This window comes from Narcine bancroftii, chromosome 2 (assembly GCF_036971445.1).
Source record: "Narcine bancroftii isolate sNarBan1 chromosome 2, sNarBan1.hap1, whole genome shotgun sequence".
Classification (NCBI taxonomy): domain Eukaryota; kingdom Metazoa; phylum Chordata; class Chondrichthyes; order Torpediniformes; family Narcinidae; genus Narcine; species Narcine bancroftii.
The window spans coordinates 18,878,614-18,886,523 of record NC_091470.1 but is presented as its reverse complement, the minus strand read 5'-3'; the positions used below and the strand labels follow the sequence as shown (position 1 = coordinate 18,886,523).

The following is a 7,910-nucleotide window of genomic DNA, read 5'->3' as shown; positions in this document are numbered from 1 at the left end:
ATCAGAACTGCACACAATACTCTAAATTTGACCTCACCAATGTCTTATACAACCTCACCATAACATCCTAACTCCTGTAACTCAATACTTTAATTGACGAAGGTCAAGATGCCAAAATCTTTCTTCACAAACCTGTCCACCTTGGTTAGAATTTAATAAAATATTACACTAATAGAATCCTAGAAAATTTATGACACATACTCAGTGCTGGGTCTGTAGATAGAATCATAAATTCTTATTATCCTTCCATTTTGTCAGAGATCTTGTGATCAGGGCATTCTGACATTAGATTGAGGAGAGGATTTCCTCATATTTTTGCTTACCACCTTTTTCTTCTTTGGCTTGGCTTTGCGGACGAAGATTTATGGAGGGGTAAATGTCCACGTCAGCTGCAGGCTCGTTTGTGCCTGACAAGTCCGATGCGGGACAGGTAGACACGGTTGCAGCGGTTGCAAGGGAAAATTGGTGGGTTGGGGTTGGGTGTTGGGTTTTTCCTCCTTTGTCTTTTGTCAGTGAGGTGGGCTCTGCGGTCTTCTTCAAAGGAGGTTGCTGCTCGCCGAACTGTGAGGCGCCAAGATGTACGGTTTGAGGCGATATCAGCCCACTGGCGGTGGTCAATGTGGCAGGCACCAAGAGATTTCGCTGCGCTGGATGGGTCACGTCTCCAGAATGGAGGACCATCGCCTTCCCAAGATCGTGTTATATGGCGAGCTCTCCACTGGCCACCGTGACAGAGGTGCACCAAAGAAAAGGTACAAGGACTGCCTAAAGAAATCTCTTGGTGCCTGCCACATTGACCACCGCCAGTGGGCTGATAACGCCTCAAACCGTGCATCTTGGCACCTCACAGTTTGGCGGGCAGCAACCTCCTTTGAAGAAGACCGCAGAGCCCACCTCACTGACAAAAGGCAAAGGAGGAAAAACCCAACACCCAACCCCAACCAACCAATTTTCCCCTGCAACCGCTGCAACCGTGTCTGCCTGTCCCGCATCGGACTTGTCAGCCACAAACGAGCCTGCAGCTGACGTGGACTTTTTACCCCCTCCATAAATCTTCGTCCGCGAAGCCAAGCCAAAGAAGAAGACAAATGACTGGAAAAGTATATGGCCACTGTGTTTCATTCCCCCGTTATTCAAATTATACTGAGCTATTGTTTTCCATCAGTGGAGGTAAATATTACATTGAATAACAGATGCTCTGAGACTTGCTTCAGATGTATTAAAGATCCCAGAATGACTTGAGCTTGTAGGCACATTTAGGCAAAAATGAGCCCAGAATCAGTTGCAGATCCTGCCACTCAGCTGGATCAGACTTTATTCAGTAAAGAGTCACACGATAAAGGTGCAGGGTGAGTGGGGACCATGCTCTGCTACATGGAAGTTTACGACTCTGAGATCTGTGGCTCCACTCCCAGGTTGGAATCTCACGTGCTTGGTGGGAAGATCATAAATGGAGCTGTTACATGAATAAGGATGATACTGTTCCTGTCCAGTGAGGTTCTGGAATGTAACCACTGGATACAAACCCTGCTGTCCAAAGTAATCAATTGTAGTATCAACATTTTTTACTCGATGAAGTATAGCGACTGATTTCAGTAAATGGTGATGATCAACAGCAAGTGGTTTCTGACGGTGACCTCTTCTGACACTGAGAAATGTGAATCTTGCTGCAGGCTGCATCAGATCTGACATTATCTCAGGATAATGCACTGCATGAACTCTACTGCTTTATATATGGCTTGAAGGAACAAGCCAAGGTCAGGCAATATATATAGCCCAAAGCAAGCAATGTACAACAAACATTATTTACTTCTAGTAAAAAACACAATGCTGGAGAAACTCAGCAGGTCAAACTGTATGTAGCAAAGATAAAGATACATAACCGACGTTTCGGGCTTAAGCCCTTTATCAAGGTATGGAAAAATATCACAGGCATCCGAATAAAAAGGTAAGGGGGAGGCGTGGTCGCAAAGGCAGGAGATAATAGGTGGAGAAGGGAGGGAGGGTAGGCAGCAAGCAAAATTGAGCTGCAGGTGATCTGTGAACAATGGACTAATGAATAAGTGGTCCATCCTCCTTAACTACCGCATTTCAGGTATTCTGTCCAAACTCGCAGTGCGATGCGGGTATTTGGAGTTTTGGTTGTTCCTGTGTGAACAGCCACTCCCGAAAGGTAGGGAGACACTTCAGAACAGAAAAATCACACAGGAAATATGTAAAAAACCTATTGGTCTCCTTTAGATGCTGTAAAGACCGGCTGAGGTCCTCCAGTATTTTGGTGTGTTTACTACAATCACAGCGCCTGCAGCCCATTGTGTTTCACTCTCTTCTTCCATCATCTCCATCTCTGGGCCTACTTCCACGACCGTGACTCTTCACCCCTCCCGCCACCCAAAACCCTTTCTCTCCCTTAAATCTTCTTCCTCCTCCTGGACACCTTGTCCTGGCCAGTTGCCTGCTCTCGATCTTTTTATTTCCAATTTCTGCCAACACTTCAACCATCTCAACTTCACCACTCTCCTCTCTTGTTCTAATCATAGTTCCTCTGAATTCTCTGCCCTCCTCTCTCTTCGCTACAATCCACAAAGGCTGGTGCTGTTGGGTCTGGCGCTCTGACCTCTACTTTATTGAGGCCAGATGACAGCTCTCAGTCACCTTCTCCCAGCTTCCCCTCCCACAGGATCCCACCACGGCTCATCAAGCCACTGTTTCCAACACCATCTTCAACCTGATCACATCTGGTCACCACCGCCCCCCCCACCCCACCCATGGCTGCAAGCCTCATTGTTCTCTATCCCCACACTGTTTGTTTCTAACTCCTATCCAAGATACAAAAACCCAATCATCTGGGTAGACCCATTGTTTCTGTTTGCTCTTGTCCCACTGAACTACTTGACTCTATCTTTTCTCCCTGGTCTAGTCCCTCCCTACCTACATCCGTGATACCCCATATGCCCTCCATCTCTTCAATGAGTTTAGATACCCCAAACTGGACTGCCTCATCTTCACAATGGATGTCCAATCCCTTTACACCTCCATCCTCTACATAGAAGGTCTTAAAGCACTTCACTTCTTTCTGGACCAGAGACCCGACCAGTCACCTCCACCACCACCCTCCTCTGCTTGGCAGAACTTGTCCTCACTCTAAACAACTTCTCTTTTAACCCATCCCACTTCCTCCAAATCAAAGGAGTAGCCATGGGTACCCACATGGGGACCAGCTATGCCTGTCTGTTTGTGGGCTTCGTGGAGCAATCCATGCTGTAAGCCTACACAGGCAAGGCCCCTCCACTCTTCCTCCGGTATATTGGTGACTATATCAGGGTTCCTCATGCACCCACAATGAGCATGTCAACTTCATTCACTTTACAGTCAACTTCCATGCTGATCTCAAACTCACCTTGTCCACCTCTGACAACACTCTCCCTTTCATGGATCTCTCTTTCTCCAACTTGGGAGACAAGTTTTCCACCATATAAATTACAAAAACTCTAACTCCCGCAACTACCTCAACTACACTTCTTCAGACCCTGTTCCCTAAAAGGACTCAATTCCCTTCTCACAATTTCTCTGTCTCTGCCGCATCAGTTGCCAAGATGAGGTCTTCCAGTGCAGATCTTCCAAAATGTTGGCCTTCTTCCACAAACATGGCTTCTGCTCCACCACCATCAACTCAGTCCTCACCTGCATCTCCTCCATTTCCCGCTCATCTGCCCTGGACTCCTCTGCCCCCAGTTGCAACAAACCTACCATCATACCAGCCTCCACATCCAACACATTATTCTCAGAATTTCTGACACTTTCAAAAGGATCTCACTACCAGACACATCTTCCCTTTCTGCCTTCTGAAGAGATCACTCCTTCCGAGCCTCCCTCGTGCACTCATCCCTCCCCACCAATTGTTCCCCCAGCACCTTCCCCTATGGCAAAGGAGGTGTCACACTGGCGCCCACACCATCCTCCCTCACAACAGCCCAGAGCTCCAAACAGGCCTTTCAAGTGAAGCAACACTTGACTTTTGAATACGCAGGATTGATTTACTGCATCCAGTGCTCCCTTTGTAGCTTTCTCTATATTGGAGAGACTGGACACTGACTAGGAGATCGCTTCGCTGAGAATCTTTGCTTTGTCTGCCGCAGTGACAGGGACCTCCCAGTGGACAATCATTTCAGTTCTGCGTCCCTTTCCCATACTCACATGTCTGTCCATGGCCTCATTTACTGTCCCTCCAAGACTGCCCATAAATTGGAGAAACACCTGATTTTCCATCCTGGCCCTCACCAGCTGGATGGCATTAACATCGACTTTTTCAGTTTCTGCTAACCTGCTCTCCTTTCACCCTCCCTCCCCTTCCCCCTGTCTTCTTTCCCTCAGCTCTCCACCCCCTTCCCTCTCTATTTCTGTAGCCATACCTCATCCCCTTGGTTACTGCTGTGCCCTCCCTCCCTTCTGCACCTATCCCCTTCTGCCTCCCCCCTACGCCACCCCCATTACCTTTTCTTTCAGATGCATGCCAACATTTTCCCATACCTTGATGAAGGGCTCAAGCCCAAAATGTTGGTTTTTTTAAATCTTAAAAAAGGACACTGTTTGACCTGCTGACTTTCTCCAGCTTTGTGTTTTTATTTCAACGACAATGTTTGCAGACTTCTGTGTTTTATTATTTGCTTCTCTTGGGATGTCGTTGAGATGGTAACTTTCCATATATTCATATTCTGAGTTGGATAGAATCAGGTCATTGCTGTTTGAGTTCTTTTTAATGTACAAAAAAATCTTCAGGATTTTAGATAATTTTTACATACATTTTAAAATTTTAGTATGTTGAACATAATCTATGCATCTTATCGAAATTCAGAATCCAACTGTTTAACTCTTAGACCATAAGACGTGGAAAACCATTGTTACACTATGATTGGCTGCTACAGGCTGGACACACCTCCTGAGACCGATCCTACCCATAGCCCTTTGCATGCTCCCCATTCCACTCTGCCTTGATCAGTCGATGAGGTTGACGGCTGTTCCAGTCTACAGTTAATAAAAGCCAATCAGTTTCAGTCTTTTCTGATTATTGATGAAGCATCAATTTTATTAACTATAATTTTTCATAAAGCATGGAACAGTACCTGAAACCTGAAAAGCTCAACATCGACCCTCGATCTCCAGACACCCCAAACACGTCCGAACTCTGGCTATGCTTGTTTTGAAGACTTCCTGGTGGTGGCCGCAAACATTTTATCAGCACAGTTGCAAACCGATTGAGATTACTCTTCTCATGAGTTGGACTCCAAGTATTCTCAATGATCAGCACCTGACAGCCATTGAAATTCTGAAGGCACAGTATCGCAAGAAAGTAAATAAGGTCTATGCCACTCACCTCCTAGCCACCAAAAAGCAGCGACCTGGTGAGTCAAGCGCCGAGTACCTCCAGGCCCTCCGGAGCCTATGCAGGTATGCGACTGTAAGCCGTGTCGGCTGCCCATAACGCTGAAAACCTCATCTGGGAAGATTACGTAGCTGGTATCTGCTCCGGGTACATAAGACAGAGACTCCTGGAACAAAAGGTACTTGATCTACATAGGGTTGTTGAGCTGACAGAGACACTGGAGGTGGCCCTCCAAAACTCAGCCGCCTCTTGGTTGCCATGGGCGCCGCTATCCTGAGACTGGGATTTGTCTTGCGCTGTGAGCAACTGGTCACCCGCACTGTCCCACTCCTCGAGTGACCTGACCTCAGCCACCATTATGGGTGATCTCCCCAATTGCTACTTTTGCAGGCAGGGTAAGCACCTGAGGAAACGCTGTCCTGCCAAGGAGGTGGTATGCGGTAGATGCAGGAAAAAGGGACATTATGCCAAGGTTTGCCAGTCCAAACTGACTGCAAAACCTAGCAGCATTACATGCGGACAGTCACCACTCTGCAGAGCATGATCAGTCCCATTTCCTCTAAGAACCAGCGAAGCCCATGTGTGAGTCATATGGCCGCCATCTTGGACCGCAGCAAACGCCATCTATTCAGGCATATGACACCACGAGGGAACAGCAAGGGTGGCCATCTCAGGATTGTGAGCACCCATCGGTCTCAGTGAGTCTATACTAGCCTTCCATCACCTTGAACCAAGAGGCAGCACATGAACTCACCAGGTCTATAATGGATGTCCAGGTAAATGGGCGTGTTACCAACAGTTTATTCAATAGCGAGAGTACAGAAAGTTTTATTCACCCTGATTCTGCTAAGCCCCTATCCCTTTCAGTATGGTCCACCAAGCACAAGATATCACTCATGTCCAAATCACAGACAGCAGCCATCTGTGTAGTGACCCTGACCTTTGGAGGCAGAACTTACTAACAATTCAGGCTACTTGTTATGCCACAACTCTGTGCCCCTTGCTACTGGGGCTGGACTTCCAGTACCAACTTTAGAAATTTATATTGAAATTTGATGGGTCCATCCCACCTCTTACCGTCTGTAATGAACAATTCACAGATGGCCCTCTGCATGCAACCTGTGGCCTCTTGACCCTCAAGGTTGACCTTCCCCACACTGTTCACCAATCGCATCCCCGATTGCAAGCTGGTGACCACCAGGAGTAGACAGTACTGAGCGGCTGACAAGTTGGAGGTTCAGCACTTGTTGGGCAAGGGCATCATTGAGGCCAGCAATAGCCCTTGGAGGGCCCAGGCGGTTGTGGTAAAGAATGGGGTAAAGAATAGGATGGTCATAGACTACAGCCAGACCATCAACCAGTACACACAGCCCAACGGGTACCCCCTTCCCCGCATATCTGATATAGTCAACCAGATCACACAATACCGGATATTCTCCAAGATTGAGCTGAAGTTGGGGTATCACCAGCTCCCGATCACGTTGATAGCGGAATACCATTTTAAGTAATCCCTATGCTCTGTGATTAGTAAGGGATTGTTTAAGGTGGGATGTGTTGAAAGAAAAAGTTTGAAAACCACTGTTTTAATTGTATCTAGTTGTCTCGTTATGTGTATGGTTTCATAACTCCAAAGGAAATGGACCAATGACAATTTTTCTCAAGCAAAATATTTCAGAAACAATTTGGTCGAGAGCAGAGATTCTAAACCTTCCCATTTTAAGCAATCCCTTACTAATGACAGAGCACTTATAGCATAGGGATCGCTTCAGGTGGAATGTGAGTTTAGGGGGCAGTTTGAAAACCACTGATCTGTGACATAGGGATTACTTAAGGTGGAAAGAAAAAGTTTGAAAACCACTGTGCTGGATTTACAAACTCTCGCGGTTCGCATTTGCAATCTGAAGATGAATTTCTAATGTCTCCTATAATAAATTTGACCTCGCTCTTGTCTCCATTGAAGTGTGGGGGAACTTTAATTAATCACAGGTTGACATAATGTTGAAATTAGCATTAAGTAGGTAATGAATCATTAGTGGTTGAACCGTTATTCCTTCATGTCCTTTGGCTGCCTGGATTGTTCCAGGATTGTTGGTGCTTGTGCATCATTTCTATTAATACTCCCTTCCCCACAGTTTTTTCCCAACAGTCCTTACCTCAATTCTTCTACTGCAGAATTCTACTTATCGGTAGTGAAAAAACCTGTACTCGAGAAAAGATATGTGTAAAAAAGAGAAATTTAAACCAAAAAGAAATGTAAACAAATTGACTGTGCGATACATAAAAATAATAAATATTCGATATCAAATAATGTGCAAAGTAAGGGTCCTCAAATAAGTCTCTGACTGAGTTTATTGTTCAGGAATCAGATGGAGGGTTAGCAACTGTTCCTGAACCTGGTCGTGCGAGTATACCAGGGTCTGGACTTTCATACAACTTTCTATGACCCAAGTAGCAGGAGTAAAATCATCTCATATCGCGTCTCTTAAAAGCAGGTTCTTCAAACTTACCATTGCGGTGGTGGCATGCA

The 7,910-nt window shown here is 46.1% G+C and overlaps 1 long non-coding RNA gene across 1 annotated transcript in view; it reads right to left on the bottom strand.

The window, feature by feature from the left end:
- The window catches only part of LOC138752258 (uncharacterized), a 41,385-nt gene that overhangs the window by 6,569 nt on the left and 26,906 nt on the right, over positions 1-7,910 (bottom strand). Inside the window, exons 3-4 of the long non-coding RNA XR_011350454.1 lie at positions 7,537-7,582; positions 5,375-5,521 (exon numbers count right to left, since the gene is read on the bottom strand). This is a non-coding gene — a long non-coding RNA (uncharacterized lncRNA). The remainder of the gene's footprint in view (positions 1-5,374; positions 5,522-7,536; positions 7,583-7,910) is intronic.